Consider the following 18,067-nt stretch of genomic DNA (forward strand, 5'->3'; position numbering starts at 1 on the left):
CCTAGACTGAAATGTGGACAAGTGATGGATCAATCTCCTAGACTGAAATGTGGACAAGTAATAAAATACACTCCTACACTGAAATCTGGACAAGTGATGAAACACTCTCCTAGATTAAAATCTGAACAAGTGATGGATCACTCTCCTAGACTGAAATCTGAACAAGTGATGGATTACTCTTCTAGACTGAAATCTGGAAAAGTGATCAAATACTCTCCTGGATTGAAATCAAGACAAGTGATGAAACACTCTCCTAGACTGAAATGTGGACAAGTGATGGATCAATCTCCTAGAATTAAATCTGGACAAGTGATGGATCAATCTCCTAGACTGAAATGTGGACAAGTGATGGATCACTCTCCTAGACTGAAATCAGGACAAGTGTGTTTCACTCCTATAGATTGAAATGTGGACAAGTGATGAAACACACTCCTAGACTGAAATCTGGACAAGTGATGGATCACACTCCTAGACTGAAATCTAGACAAATGATGGATCACTCTCCTAGACTGAAATCTGGACAAGTGATGGATCACACTCCTAGACTGAAATCTAGACAAATGATGGATCACACTCCTAAACTGAAATCTGGACAAGTGATGGATTACTCTCCTAGACTGAAATCTGGACAAGTGATGGATCACTCTCCTAGACTGAAATCAGGACAAGTGATGACACACTCGTAGACACAAATCTGGACAAGTCACAATAAAACACTCATCCTGGAGACCAATCCATAAAGCTTGCTTAAGCTCTCTCAAAAACCACTGCATCATCCTCACAAGTCAATTTGCATGTCATTGCGAGATAGCAAAGTTGAAAATGTCTAGTGACTCAAATCCAGACTCTTCATAAAATCCACCTATGCTGCTTCACACTACTTCTTAAAACCTCTGCAGTGTGTATATGTATGTGTGTGTGTGAGAGAGAGAGAGAGAGAGAGAGAGAGAGAGAGAGAGAGAGAGAGAGAGAGAGAGAGAGAGAGAGAGAGAGAGAGAGAGAGAGAGAGAGAGAGAGAGAGAGAGAGAGAGAAGAAGAATATTATCATGATGATGATGATGGTGATGATGGTACTGGTGCTGTTGATAATGATGATGGTGCTGGTGCTGTTGATAATGATGGTGGTGGTGGTACTGTTGTTGTTGATAATGATGATGATAGTGAAGATGAAGGTGATGATGATGATGATGATGATGATGATGATGATGATGATGATGATGATGATGATAAAAACAATAATAAAAAGTAAGGTGAGGTAGGAAATGAAGTGAAGTGAGGTGAAGTAAGATGAAGTCAACTAAAATAAATAAAAATATAACAAAACAAAACAAAATAATTTGCATTAAGAAAATTGAAATAAATTCTGTATCACCATTTCCAGCATACATGTGGCATTTAAACCATTCTAAACACTGGAAAAGCATTCTTCAGGCTTAACCACAAACTTCACCAAGTTATTTTCAGTTGAACAATAAACAAATAAAATATTTGTTTTCAAATTGGATAAACATTTCACAAAGCAGCCGAAGAGAGTGACAATTCAACAATTAAGTGTGCTAAAAGTGTTCTTCCTCAGGTTTATACAGCTGACTTGCTCAACTCTGTCAATAAAGTACAGGGACAATCAATGGAAATTGCAGGGGTGGGTGAGACCAGACCCCTTAGGGTGCCACATATCACAAACGTGTACAGAAAAGAAATATTTAATTACGGCAACAACAATTTAGCACACTTTCGAAATACTGATAAATCATCAGGTGGCCTTTGTAAAGAGGTCACAGAGAGTTGAAGGAAGTCACTAGATTGGTTTCCTTTCATGGACTCATCAGGGTGTTTGTCCTAGCCAAGTAACCCGCAACGTTTATATACCTGTGGGATTGTGGAATGGGGAGTGTGTGTATATCCATGCCCCCCATACAGTATCCCTGTTATTATTATTATCAAACAAATTCTCAGGAGCATATGAACATCTGATATCATAACACATTTAAGCCTCTTGGGCCCTCATATCTTCATCGCCTGGGCTATCTCATTGACAGTGGCCTCTTCACTTTCAAATTCAAAATTTAATACACTTCACAGGCCGTGTGTATGTGCTGTATTATCTATGGAAAGTGTGTGTAAAATATTGCTTGCTGCTATTCAGTAAGAATAGCATATGTGGTAGCAACAGCTTTCTTTTACTTTCTAGACCAAGTGTCAAAATATAACCCGGTTTAGAAACGTGCTGAGGCTTTGTTATAACTAAATATTCCTTTCTTTTCTTTCCTGTACGAGGTCGACTGACCTTACAAGTTTATTATAATAATATATACATGTAAAAGATTTGATATTGTACAAGTAGCATGGTTTAAGGCAAGTTAAAAGAAGCTAAACTAGACATGTAGTCTTACGCAGAATAATCGATCTACACAATGTCATGTAGATAACATGATTTTCAGGTATTGTAGGTTTCACTGAAGACTTTAAAACAGCAGTAATTATAGGACAGCTTCAGGCACTGTAGGAGTTAACAGACCATGATGTCTCAAAACTCCATAGCTAAAGCTGAGCTATTAAGAGTCTATCCACATTGTTCAGAGTCAATCAAAAATAAAGTGTTTGTTTTCTTATTGTGTGTGTGTGTGTGCATGGGACGGGTGTTTTTAAAATTCATATTCTGTAAGTCTGTATGTCTCTGTAAGTGTAGGGAAGTTTGTTTTGTTTAACGACACCACTAGAGCACATTGATTTATTAATCATTGCCTATTGGATGTCAAATTGTAAGTGTAGGGCGAATACAGTATAAACAAATAACTTACACCAGTAAAAACACTTGAATGCATGAAATTAGCCATAATTAAATTAGACATTTGAAGTAAAAATGGAGATTTGATTATTACTATAACAACAAATAGTTAACAACAACAGATAAAGAGAAAAACTCCTTTTGTTGGTTTGCCTTGTCATTATTGACAATGGAAATAAATTTTAAAAGCTGATGAAAAAAACATTATATTTAAACAAAACTAAAAATATGTAATCCACTCAGGGGATTCGAACCACAGACTCTCAGTATTTTAATACAATAAGGTTACCTTTATAATAAAGTAAAGTTAAAATCAGATAATAAATGTTTTGCCAAGTTGCAGCCAAATATCAGGAGATGATATTACGTATATTTTCATTTCCAATAAAGTCCATTTCAATTTTATTAAAAAATGAACTGAAAATGCTGCATTAAAATTACTTCATGTCTAAAAGGAAAAAGGAGCAATTAGAGTCGATTATTTTGAATAGTGACATAGTGTACCGGTACGCACTGAAAAAAGCATCCTTCTTTTAGGATAAAGTTTGTAATGTTTAACATAGATATTATGCAATACACTTTGTAGTATACTTACTTGAAATCAAAAGTAGGAATAACACTGTTTACTTGTTATTAGGAATAAAGAGTATACAGTAAAACAGATTTAAACCATACAGCTCATAACTGTTCTTCATTTTATTATAAAGTTAACCTGTAAGTTAGCTCAAATACACAGAATATTTGATGCTTTTTGTCAAATATGATTTATATCTCATCGAATGAAGTTTGCAATCATATGTAACGAGTCACACTTTCGCGATGAGTATGATATGACTGCAAACTTCACGAGATGAGATATAAATCTCTGACAAAAAAAATGAAATTTTCTATTTATTATATAACTTTGGCAATTTACCTTTATTTTAAAAATGCCAGCAGAAAAATAGTTCCGGCTTTCTTACAGTGAAGATAACACTTTCTATATGTGACAATAACACATTTTAGAGTGAAATAGTGAAATTTTCACTCCAAAATGTGTTATCATTACTGAGTGACTGATAACACTTTTATTTCACTGATATTTTAAGATATTTCATTAAATGTTATAAATTAGCAGTATTTTGTACTGCAGAAATCAGCTGATATGATGTATTCAGTAGTGAACTTTCAATATCATCTAAATAAAAATTACTCAGCTAGTAGCTCAAACTCTCAGTTAACCCAACTAGTACAGAAAATTACCAAAATTGATAATATTCCTACATTACACTGTAATTGTTTTCACCAAATAAAGGTCTTGCTAGAAAAGGTTAAGAGAGAAACGTTTGTTTTCTTTAACGACACCACTGGAGCACATTGATTAACATAGCTGATATAAAATATTCAGTTGCATAAAATTAATAACATCAAACTAAGATTTGGCTCACTAGCCCAAACTCCCAATTAAAAGTTAAAGTTTGTTTTGTTTAACGACACTACTAGAGCACATTGATTAATTAAACATCAGCTATTGGATGTCAAATATTTGGAAACCTGCTAAATTTTTCCATTAGCAGCAAGGGATCTTTTATATGCACTTTCCCATATCAAATATTCAGTTGTATAAAATCAATATCATTTAAATAAAAACTGGCTCAGTACTAATAGTCCAAGCTCCCAATTAACCCAGTACAGAAATGATCAAAATTGATAAGATTCCTATATTACACTGTAATATATTTTACAATATAAATGTCATGCTGCAGAAGGTACATTCCTTTACACTATATGCAGGTATATCTTGTTTAATGAAATCAGTTGATATCAAGTATTCAGTATTAATACACCCAACAGGCACTCATAACGGGGAAAATAAAAATCATAATTTTTCACTGAGAGATTATCATGCACTGGTTTAACATACACTACTATTGGATGATTTGACGCCAACAAACCAATCACCTTGTCGGTACTAAATATGACATCATCACGATTTGGCTAAGTACACACAATGACATCACATAGTTTAAAGTGTTTGTGTTTACGTCTTTCTGGCTTCAGTGTTAAACTTGTAATAAAATGGTAATTTATTGCAATTCATTATAGGTTTTTTTTACAGAATATATAGAGCTTTTGGTTTTGAAAATTATCTGTGAACCGTGAATAAAATACAAAGTGAAAGCAATACCCAGAACAGTAAAAGTAGTTTACGTCATTTCTATATACATGGACATGTAGCCGATGTAGCCTATATCGAAAATAAAGGCTTTAAAAAAAATTCAAATAGCTGGGGTAATAAACAGAATAACAAACTCGGTACCAGTTATTATCAAATTTATGTCCCTCATGAAATAATTTCATGAGGGGCTAAAGCTTGTGACAAGTGAAAATTATTTCATGAGGGGCTAAAGCTTGTGACAAGTGAAAATTATTTCATGAGGGGCTAAAGCTTGTGACAAGTGAAAATTATTTCATGAGGGGCTAAAGCTTGTGACAAGTGAAAATTATTTCATGAGGGGCTAAAGCTTGTGACAAGTGAAAATTATTTCATGAGGGGCTAAAGCTTGTGACAAGTGAAAATTATTTCATGAGGGGCTAAAGCTTGTGACAAGTGAAAATTATTTCATGAGGGGCTAAAGCTCGTGACAAGTGAAAATTATTTCATGAGGGGCTAAAGCTCGTGACAAGTGAAAATTATTTCATGAGGGGCTAAAGCTCGTGACAAGTGAAAATTATTTCATGAGGGGCTAAAGCTCGTGACAAGTGAAAATTATTTCATGAGGGGCTAAAGCTTGTGACAAGTGAACAGTATTTCATGAGGGGCTAAAGCTTGTGACAAGTGAACATTATTTCATGAGGGGCTAAAGCTCGTGACAAGTGAACATTATTTCATGAGGGGCTAAAGCTCGTGACAAGTGAAAATTATTTCACGAGGGACATAAATCTGATAATAACTGGTAAACTTGTTTATTATCTTTTATGTATACCATAACATCAATATTATTTAAATAAAAATTGGCTTAGTAGCCTACAGTAACTCCCAATTATGGTCCAGTACAGGAAGTGATTAACATTAAAAAACATTTTCACAATATAAATGCTGCTCCAAAATGAAATGTCCTTTACCCTGTATGTAGGTATATCTTACCTAATGAAATCAGCTGATATCAAATATTCAGTAGTGTAAAATCAATATCATCTAAATACAAACTGGCTCACAGCCAAATTTTCACTTAACTCAGTAGAGAAAATAATAAAAATTGATAACATACCTGTATTTTGCTGTACTATTTGTTTGACCACAATATAAATGTGTTGTTCCAAACTGTAGTCCTTCACCCTGTGTGTAGGTATATCCTACCTACCGCACACCTTTTGTATACAATCACATACACCAAGGCAAGCCGATGTGATTGGCTGGCTCAAGGCAACGGGAGCTACTGGCTGCAGTTACACCTGTAAACCAAGGCGGCTCATTGAAAAGACTTGGTCACATGATGAGTCTTTGACTCGCCCTCCACTCATGCATGAGAGCAAGTGTGAGCGGTAAACAAGCGTGGCCCACAAACAGCTCAGGATGGTCTTGTTGTCGAACCACATATGACAGACATATATATATGAACTGAAACTCAATTCTTAAATAAGGAGGCCAGTTACCTTGAGTGAACTCAATTTAACAGCTGGAAACAAAAGTATTGAACAATATATAAACATACCGGTATATGATAAATATGTCAGCATTGGGGTTTTGGGGTTTTTTTTGTTTGTTTGTTTGTTTTGCGGGGAGGGTTCATTTGTTTGAAAAATTCATTTTTTTTTTTTGCTTTAAATTTTTTTTTTATTAAAATTTGTTCTATTTTTGAATTTTGAAATGTTGGTGATTACGTATATCAGGGTTTTTTGTTTTTTGTTTAGTTGTTATTTTTACGGGTGAAAGTACTAATTTAAAAAGTTAAGAAAAAAAAAAGTGTTTTAATATTGAAAATAGAAATTACAACAACTTTATAATTTTTTAAAAGTTATATTTTAATTTCAGACATTAATCTTTTTTTTATTATTTGACAGTCTGGTAACTAATATATTAGTTATGATAAACAATGATTTTGTTTTTTTAATTTAATGTTTTTGTTTTCAATCTACCTGTAAATGTAGTCTAAAACTTATTAATAAAATAAAATGTTATTGGAAGACAAAAATGCTTGAAATTCCTTAGCAAAACCTTACATTTTCATGTAATTGATATATTAATTAACTTGTATTATTGAAAATGTTGCTCAAACCAGGTTATTGCCACTGATGCAGAACATCCGACAATACAGTGATGTTCATCTGGGCCTTCACAGCAGATATATAAACACTCAGCAAGAACTTTAAAACATTTAGTTTAGTTTATCTGTCTGTCTGTCTATCATTAGATCAATCTATCTATCTGTCTGTCTTATATGTCATTCATTAGATCTTTCTATCTACATGTCTCTCTCTCTCTCTCTCTCTCTCTCTCTCTCTCTCTCTCTCTCTCTCTCTCTCTCTCTCTCTCTCTCTCTCTCTCTCTCTCTCTCTCTCTCTCTCTCTCTCTCTCTCTCTCTCTCTCCCTCCCTCCCTCCCTCCCTCCCTCCATCCATTCGTCATTCATTAGATCTATCTATCTATCTACATGTATCTATCTATCTATCTATCTATCTATATATCTATCTAGCTATTTATTTAATATCCTGAAAATCTGACATAATTTTTCTTCTTCTTTTAATTGGCCCAACAAGAATATTAAGAAATAACTTCTATCTATCTATGTAGCTATTTATTTATTAGATATCCTGAAAATATGACATAATTTGTTTTCTTCTTTTAATTGGCCAAGCAAGAACATTAAAAATAACTTTAACTCATTATTTATTTATTTATTTATTTATTTGATATCCTGAAAATCTGATGTAATTTGTTTTCTTCTTTTAATTTGTTTTGACATTTCAATTTGGAGTCTTACTAAATAGGTTTCCTGTTTGTTCGGAAGTAATCCATAAACATGCATGGTGCATCATTACATGTCACTAAAATAGGGAACAAAGGAAAAAAGAAAAACTGCAAAGAAGAAAAAAAGAAAACAGGTTTTATACAAGACCTAAATGAATAATGATTTGTGAACCTGAACAGACAGTGAATCAGTCCTCTGTGATTCCGGTTCTACAGCCCTTGTAGTCGTTTGTTAATGGGACATCTCAGTGAATTCCCGTTCTCAGGTGAGTAATCAACACACAGAAAATAAAAACTACACATCCATCTTGCAAGATGTGCATGTCACAGCAATCAGAATAATTAACTGAAAAAAAAAATGAAAAAAAAATCCAACTTTCATATTATATTTTTATGCAGGATTAATATTGAAAATGTTTAACATACACAATGTTGTTGAATAATAATAAAAATTACTTTAAAAAGTATTATTAAACTTTAATGTGGAGAGAAGGGGAAAGAGGACTATTAAATGACATTGAGGATGTTTTGGAGTGAAGCTCAGTGGTAGATTGCTTGCTCACCTAAGGTGCAACTGTTTGTAAGATGGAACATCCTCTTGGGACTCTTTTCCATGTTCTACATGGAGCTCCACAATGGGTATATTAAAACTTGTGGTATGTGCTGTTTGATGGGGAAAGTCTAATATAAAAAAGGTTGTTTTCTGCTAATTTGTAGGAGAAGACTATACAGTGGCAGTGGGTTTCCTCTTTATCTGACCTAAGTGTTATGATAGTGATATGGTAGACACGATACAACCATCATTTAAAATGTGCCGATGGGTTATATATATTTGTCTTTCCTTTTTTCCTATTATAATTAAGTTACAGTGATTTAATATAATATTATTTGTAAAACAGAGACTGGACAAGCATGACAGTAAAAACTCGCCAGACAGGTAAAAATTACTTTTTTTTATTTTCAGTAATTTAAGATTTTAATAGACATATTTCCTACAGATACAACTGCAGATTCCACTTGGGTTTGTTACAAACAGCAGCACATACCATGGGATTTACCATATACTACTCATAGCACACTGGTTTGGACCAAAATACTACTATATGTATTTATTTTTAATATTAATATATACTACTCAAAAGAATTTAAGGGTCAAAAATTTATAACCAAATAAGTTTCAGAGTGTATTAGATTGATGATGTAAACTACACCAATTTTTTTATTTATTGTTCCATATTTACAAAAAAAACACAAATAAACATCACTGTATACAAGAAAGTCACATGACATGCTGTCAAAATTGAAGGTTGTCAAACATGGATTTTACACATTAGAACATTCGTTTAATAGTGTGTGAATCCACCCCTGGCGCGAATACACTCGACACATCGTTGCCTCATGCTGTTGATCAGACGTCTGAAGAACTCTTGGGGAATGGCCTGCCACTCTGCCATAAGAAGTTGACCCAGATCATGAAGGTTGGCCGGAGGGGCATGGTTATCCCGAACTCTCCTGCCTAATTCGTCCCAGGCGTGCTCTATTGGGGCCAAGTCAGGTGAATATGCTGGCCAATCCATCCTGGCGATACCTTGTTGTCTGAGAAAGTCTGTTACCACCCTGGCGCGGTGGGGTCTGGCATTGTCATCCTGCAGAACTGCCCCGCCGCCAATCTGCTGAAGGCCTGGGAGAACCAACGGCCGGATAATCTCATTCAGATAGCAGATTCCATTCAGATTGCCATCCACCACATAGAGGGGGGGTCCTGTGGTGGATAGAGATGCCGCCCCACACCATGACGCTGCCACCACCGAACCGGTGACGTTGTCTAACGTTAACGTCAGCGAAGCGCTCCCCAGGACGTCTGTAGACATGAACCCGACCGTTGTTGAACTGGAGACTAAACATGGACTCATCAGTGAACATCACTCGACCCCACTGAACACGTTGCCACTGCAGATGAAGCGTGCACCAGTGATGTCTGGCCGTTCTGTGACATGGTAGGAGTGGTGGTCGAACAGCCTGGCGACGGCAGCGTAGATTATTGGCTCTCAGACGATTGCGTATGGTTTGATCAGACACTCGAGTTCCAGTCGCAGTCCGCAGATTGTCATGTAATCGGCGTGCAGTGGTTGTGCATTGACGTAGAGCCATATTGGTGATGTAGCGGTCCTCTCTATTTGTAGTGCTTCGGGGTCTTCCCGAACGTGGACGATTTCGAACAGAATTCGTTGCTTGGTACCGTTGCCATAGTCGGCCAACGACACTCTGACTGACACCAAGTCTCAGAGCAACATTTCTTTGCGTATTGCCATCCTGAAGCCAAGCAATAGCCCTTCCTCGATCTTCGATAGTCAGTTGAAGTCGTACCATTGTCAAATTTGGAGTGTGCACCATACACGAACGCAAGCTCCAATTATACGGAAATTCAGCATTGGGAACATGGAATACATATGCAAAGCGTGCAAATGAAGCACTTTGTGAAAAAGCAAGTTATGGGCACTTAGCAGACCTTTCGCTTTCGCCCTAATTTACGTGCAAATGTAAGCATGTTTTCGCCATTAGAACTAGTCGACAGTGTCAATGACAGTGGATTTTAATTCATTTATGGGTTGCTTAGACCCACTTTCGTCAAAATGGAACAATACCATGCGTGACATTATGGTCTAGCTAATATAATTGACATTCAGAAAATAATGTCGAAAATATCGTCTGACCCTTAAATTCTTTTGAGTAGTATATAAATATAAATGTCTCTTAAACCATAGCTGCAAGTATTAGGAAAAATGTAGTGGGTTTCCTCTATATATAATGACTATACGTGTCAGAAGTACAAAATGTTTGACATCCAGTAGCCGATGATCAAGTAATCAATGATGTGCTTTAGTGGTGTAGTTAAACAAAGCAAACAAACTTTTTGACATATCAATTAAATATTTTTTGGCAGAAAACATCATAGACACAGCTCCTTTAAAATTCAGTCTAGATCATCACAATAGAGCAGGGTATACCTCCTATTTATTCTCACACAGCAGGCTAGACACTGTCCCAGTAACCCACATGAGTAATAACCTATTCCTGAAACTGTCATTATGTTAGAGTCACGAGGTAGATTTCTAAACACAATTCATGTACCCATTATCCACTGGCCGTACGTACCAGTCAGTGAACAGAACGGTACACATGATCCTTCAAATATGTCGGATATGTACATAACAAAATATACCTTGCATGACCATAGGAAAAATACTTGGAAATAACAAAACAACCTACTTGCTGCGACACTGTGTATAAAATCACCTGTCAATAAAGGACAAATATGTTTATCTTGCATCTAATCCATCTAATACAAAGGGTATGCTTTGTAAAAAAAAAATAAGGAAAAAAGTACCCATACCAAAGCATATATTTTGACCAAAAATATGTAAATTTTAATTGGGTATACATCTCAGTTTCGGTACATTTAACTTATAGTCATGTTTTAAACAATACTGTCCAGTGCCATTATTAGAAGAAATGAAAACCGACTATCATTCAACATTCGATCAGGTTTCTGAGTTCAGCAATAAGGTTACAGTAATACGCATGGCACTTTCTATGACATATACGGTCATATTTCACGGTGTTCAGCATTCGATCAGGTTTATGAGTTCAGCAATAAGGTTATAGTAATACCCATGGCACTTTCTATGACATATATAGCATACTAAACGAGCTTGCCTCTCATTCCATTTTTATGAAACAAGTGGACAGTTTTGGTATCTGACAAGCGAAAGCAAGTCAGATACCAACACTGTTCACGAGTTTCATAAAAATAGTATGACAGGCAAGCTTAGTATTTTATTTATTACAAACCAACTGCAAACAAACTGCAACGCAAAAATTATAAGCAGATGTCGAGACCTACTACACATTATTTTTCTATGAATTGGGTCAGCAAGTGATCTACGTCACACGTAAATGTAAATGACATCACAGCTAGTCAGCAATGAGGCATCATGAAAGTAGTATTGACTAGATGTGATGCTGAAATTTTATAAATAAGGCCGTTAAATAAGAGTAGCAGGTCGACATCGTTTTGGCTTTGTACACAACAGCCTAGGCTCAAATATAACGGCCTATCTTATTGCAATTTAAATTGATGGCCATGCACACTTTTAAATTACACTATTTTGTACAAACACAGTTAGACATGTTAATAATCTCTCAACAATACATTTTCAACAGCAATTTTGCATTCAATATTTTCTAGAGTTTGGAAAAAGGACTCATCATGTACCCAGTGTATTTGATTAAAGTGAGATGCAAAGTGATGTCGTTTGAATACCAATGTAATTCAAAGAAAACAAATTACCCCGCCAGTCTGCATGTGCCAATATTACACTAGTTAGATAGTGAGTAATTGTTATAACATGAGTAATATCTTACACTGGTGTGTAATAAACGGTCATATTTCACGGTGTTCAACATTCGATCAGGCTTCAGACTTCAGCAATAAGGTTATACAATACCCATGGCACTTTGTATGGCATACGTCATACTTCATCATCTTATCTGGTTTCTGAGTTCAGCAATAATACCCATGGCACTTTGTATGGCATACGTCATACTTCATCATCTTATCTGGTTTCTGAGTTCAGCAATAAGGTTATACAATACCCATGGCACTTTGTATAGCATACTTCATACTTCATCATCTTATCTGGTTTCTGAGTTCAGCAATAAGGTTATACAATACCCATGGCACTGTGTATGGCATACTTCATACTTCATCATCTTATCTGGTTTCTGACTTCAGCAATAAGGTTATACAATACCCATGGCACTTTGTATGGCATACTTCATACTTCATCATCTTATCTGGTTTCTGAGTTCAGCAATAAGGTTATACAATACCCATGGCACTTTGTATGGCATACTTCATACTTCATCATCTTATCTGGTTTCTGAGTTCAGCAATAAGGTTATACAATACCCATGGCACTGTGTATGGCATACTTCATACTTCATCATCTTATCTGGTTTCTGACTTCAGCAATAAGGTTATACAATACCCATGGCACTTTGTATGGCATACTTCATACTTCATCATCTTATCTGGTTTCTGAGTTCAGCAATAATACCCATGGCACTTTGTATGGCATACTTCATACTTCATCATCTTATCTGGTTTCTGAGTTCAGCAATAATACCCATGGCACTTTGTATGGCATACTTCATCATCTTATCTGGTTTCTGAGTTCAGCAATAATACCCATGGCACTTTGTATGGCATACTTCATACTTCATCATCTTATCTGGTTTCTGACTTCAGCAATAAGGTTATACAATACCCATGGCACTTTGTATGGCATACTTCATACTTCATCATCTTATCTGGTTTCTGAGTTCAGCAATAATACCCATGGCACTTTGTATGGCATACTTCATACTTCATCATCTTATCTGGTTTCTGAGTTCAGCAATAATACCCATGGCACTTTGTATGGCATACTTCATCATCTTATCTGGTTTCTGAGTTCAGCAATAATACCCATGGCACTTTGTATGGCATACTTCAAACTTCATCATCGTATCTGGTTTCTGAGTTCAGCAATAATACCCATGGCACTTTGTATGGTATACTTCATACTTCATCATCTTATCTGGTTTCTGAGTTCAGCAATAAGGTTATACAATACCCATGGCACTTTGTATGGCATACTTCATACTTCATCATCTTATCTGGTTCGGAGTTCAGCAATAAGGTTATACAATACCCATGGCACTTTGTATGGCATACTTCATACTTCATCATCTTATCTGGTTTCTGAGTTCAGCAATAAGGTTATACAATACCCATGGCACTTTGTATGGCATACTTCATACTTCATCATCTTATCTGGTTTCTGACTTCAGCAATAATACTCATGGCACTTTGTATGGCATACTTCATACTTCATCATCTTATCTGGTTTGACCGGCCTCGGTGGCGTCGTGGCAGGCCATCGGTCTACAGGCTGGTAGGTACTGGGTTCGGATCCCAGTCGAGGCATGGGATTTTTAATCCAGATACCGACTCCAAACCTTGAGTGAGTGCTCCGCAAGGCTCAATGGGTAGGTGTAAACCACTTGCACCGACCAGTGATCCATAACTGGTTCAACAAAGGCCATGGTTTGTGCTATCCTGCCTGTGGGAAGTGCAAATAAAAGATCCCTTGCTGCCAATCGGAAGAGTAGCCCATGTAGTGGCGACAGCGGGTTTCCTCTCAAAATCTGTGTGGTCCTTAACCATATGTCTGACGCCATATAACCGTAAATAAAATGTGTTGAGTGCATCATTAAATAAAACACTTCTTTCTTATCTGGTTTCTGAGTTCAGCAATAATACCCATGGCACTTTGTATGGCATACATCATACTTCATCATCTTATCTGGTTTCTGAGTTCAGCAATAATACCCATGGCACTTTGTATGGCATACTTCATACTTCATCATCTTATCTGGTTTCTGAGTTCAGCAATAAGGTTATACAATACCCATGGCACTTTGTATGGCATACTTCATACTTCATCATCTTATTTGGTTTTTGAGTTCAGCAATAAGGTTATACAATACCCATGGCACTGTGTATGGCATACTTCATACTTCATACTCTTATCTGGTTTCTGACTTCAGCAATAAGGTTATACAATACCCATGGCACTTTGTATGGCATACTTCATACTTCATCATCTTATCTGGTTTCTGAGTTCAGCAATAATACCCATGGCACTTTGTATGGCATACTTCATCATCTTATCTGGTTTCTGAGTTCAGCAATAATACCCATGGCACTTTGTATGGCATACTTCATACTTCATCATCTTATCTGGTTTCTGAGTTCAGCAATTAAAGTTAAAGTTGTTTTGTTTAACAACACTACTAAAGGTCATTGATTTGTTAATCATCGGCTATTTGATGTCAAACATTTGGTAATTTTGACAGTTTTATTAGCAATGGATCTTTTATAAGCACCATCCCACAGACATGATAGCACATACCACAGCCTTTGATATACCAATTGTGGTGCACTGGTTGGAATGAGAAATAGCACAATCGGCCCAATGATGGGGATCGATCCTAGACCTACCATGCCTCAGGCAAGTGTTTTATCACTGGGATACATCCTGCCCTTGAAAACCAGTATTGAGTTACACCAAAAATTAGCATGTGATGTTGAGAACTGTGTGACATACGCTCGTATTTCACCATGTTCAGCAATGAGGTTATTCAATACCCGAGACACTTATCTATGTCATATAAGATGAGTTTTGTGCATTAGACCTACACCATTACGCAAAACTAGTTTTAAAAAACAAGAAAAAAAACAAAAAACAACAACCTGAAAACAATTATTATATCATTTGCCAGCGATTTATTCAGGATTTAGCAGGATGCATGGTCCCATGTCTGATGCGACTGAGAAAATTTGCTTGATTTAATCATAATTGAGATTTGTGAAAAGGCTATTATTGTTAAATTAATTTATCACATTAGACATAATTACCCAAATATCTGCACAAGAAATGGGAAGTTTCCGTGTGACTTGCTCTTGGGATGGGGCCCGTATGTTTGACACCACAAAACACCGGACCTGAAAAATCACTACACTGACTGCATACCAAGAATGACAATTAAAAACAGAAAACACCATTGTATGTACTGGATATACACTACATGTAAGCTGCTATGAGTAAGAGCTGCTGAATGATTCCCTTGATGAACAATAATATTATTAAATCACCATTTAACAATTTATCAGTTAAAGCCAATTAGAGAAAACATAAAATGTTAAATATTAAATTAGGTTTAGATATCAAACCTGCAAATTTGTGACAAGATATAACAAACATAATATAGCAGTATGATAACATCAAACATATGGGACAATAAACAAGAGGAAATGTGATCATATGTGAAGTTTTACCAATCTTTTTTTTAAATAGTTTATTGCCTCAGAAATATAGTTTAACCCATTTTTGTCCTGGCTTTGACCAAATGCTGATGCTGTTGTAAATGATTTGTTCTGGGTATTAAATATTCCAATTGTAATGTAATTTTACTACAGCCAAAATACTGATCGAGTTCAGATTACTTTGTTCATTTTAAACCTAGGGTTAGGGCATGCACCTGTGTGCTGGAGGTACATGTGTAAGTTTTGGGACATCGAATTCACCTTCTTCAACAATTATTTTTTTCAAATTTGTTTTTCCAGGGTAGCATGTCCCTCCAACAGACCCACACACCTACATGCCCGATAGGATTAGTTTTAGACAGAATAAACATTCTGACGTGTGGTATATTTTTGACATGCAGTAGAATATATTTTCAGGCTGATTAAATATACACAACAATCAGCCAGCCACTGGAAACCATTCTATAAACACAAGCCAAAAATACACATTTAAAGAAAAGAAAAGAATAAAATATATATAGATAGATTATATAAATTATTTTTAGTGTTTCGGGTTAGTTTATTTTGTTTTATTTTGTATGGGGGTTTAAAATTAATTTTGTGCATTTTTTATTTTATTTTTTTATTTTAATTAAATAATTAATAATTAATTAAAAAAAATTAAATTATTTTTTTATTTTTTTATTTTTATAAAATACATTTACTATGACTGATACAGTTGGATCAGAAAATACACTATATAAGGCTTTAGATAAATAAGTCACTTGTAAAGAAATGGTGTAGATTTATTTGTCACAATTTTTTGTGAAAGAACACATAGTTTACAAAAGAGTAGTAATACATCTATTTTTAGAGTATTACTACCACTTCAGCTACTGCAAGTCATGCTTTGATTCTCAGACCAGCAGTTTAACCCACACAACACAAACAATGGCACACTTAACTCAACAGCTTCTTTCAATGAACTCAACATGACAGGCATTGTTAAAGAAACCTTTCTGAACTCAGTGCCGAGGATCCTATGTAACTTAGCACCTGACTGTCAATGATCCGTATCTTGAACAGACCACAACCTCTGGTAAAGTCAAAGTTGTGCATCCACGAAACACATGCTTGAACAGTTCTCTGATGGAAGCATGCCAAATATTACCCACATCCACAGTGTAAATTAAATTAATTTGTTCTATAAATTACTACCATTATAATGGCAAAATAATGATGTAACTCACTTGTGCAATGGATAGTGAACACTAAACGTTCCAAAACATTTTTGGTTCCACTCTGTACAGAGAATATTACATATAGACAAAAACGTTTTAAATGTTTTGTTACACAATCTTGCTTTGCCATGGTGTCACACATGGGCATGGTGGGGTTGAAAGCCATCCATTAAAAGATTCAAAATTTAAAGAAATTATTATTGTTTGTTTGCTTTTTAACCAGCTTTATTACGTTCCCCATACTTCAGGATCAGATTCAAAATGCTCAAGTGTATGTAGTTAAAAGTCTCACTTGTCAAACTTAAAACCCATCCTTAAAAATAAGCATGTTATATGCCGTTATTTGAAAACATTTCTGAACTAAATGAGTTTGACCTGGCCTGAGAAAAGCTTAAAGCCACTGACCTAAGATGAGTGTTCAAAATAAAATGTATGTTGACCAAATACAAACACCAGGATGACCTGAAATACACTGGACAATTTAAGCAAAACATTTTAATATGTAAGACAAACACATGGATCAACAGCTTTAATGAATGATAGGTGTTCATTTAAAGGACTATAACTTGCTGAACACTCATATACCAAAGATGGAAGCCATATTCGTGTAGTATTAAATGATTTCAGAGCTAAAAGCAATTAGAGCAATCAAAGCAAACTTTAACTGAACACTGATAAATTAAAAATAACGATGATCTTACATGAAAATCTTATTCGTGGTACGACAACGGTTAACAACCATACCAAATCTCTAACAAAGGATTCAGGCACATAAAAATAATTTAAACTTGGTTATGAGAGGAAATATGCTGCTGCTACATGAGCTACTCCTACCAAAAAGCAGTGAAGGATTTTTATATGCAATTTCTCAGTATGTATCATGGTCTGGATTTATATACCAGACATGGACAATGGCAGAGTCCACCAATACTGATTAATATGCAATTTCCCAGTATGTATCATGGTCTGGATTTATATACCAGACATGGACAATGGCCAAGTCCACCAACACTGATTAATATGCAATTTCTCAGTATGTATCATGGTCTGGGTCTATGTACCACACATGGACAATGGCTGAGTCAACCATTTCTGATTTATATGCAATTTCCCAGTATGTACCATGGTTTGGCGTTATGTACCACACATGGACAATGGCTGAGTCAACCATTTCTG

The 18,067-nt window shown here is 35.5% G+C and overlaps 1 protein-coding gene across 1 annotated transcript in view; it reads right to left on the bottom strand.

The window, feature by feature from the left end:
• Positions 1-8,071, bottom strand: part of LOC121382892 (protein eyes shut homolog) — a 33,076-nt gene extending 25,005 nt beyond the window's left edge. Inside the window, exon 1 of the mRNA XM_041512573.1 lies at positions 7,911-8,071. The gene's annotated coding sequence lies outside the window, so the exon portion shown is untranslated. The remainder of the gene's footprint in view (positions 1-7,910) is intronic.
• Between the last annotated feature and the right edge of the window lie 9,996 nt (positions 8,072-18,067).

The sequence above is a fragment of the Gigantopelta aegis genome, chromosome 10 (genome assembly GCF_016097555.1).
Source record: "Gigantopelta aegis isolate Gae_Host chromosome 10, Gae_host_genome, whole genome shotgun sequence".
Lineage (NCBI taxonomy): Eukaryota > Metazoa > Mollusca > Gastropoda > Neomphalida > Peltospiridae > Gigantopelta > Gigantopelta aegis.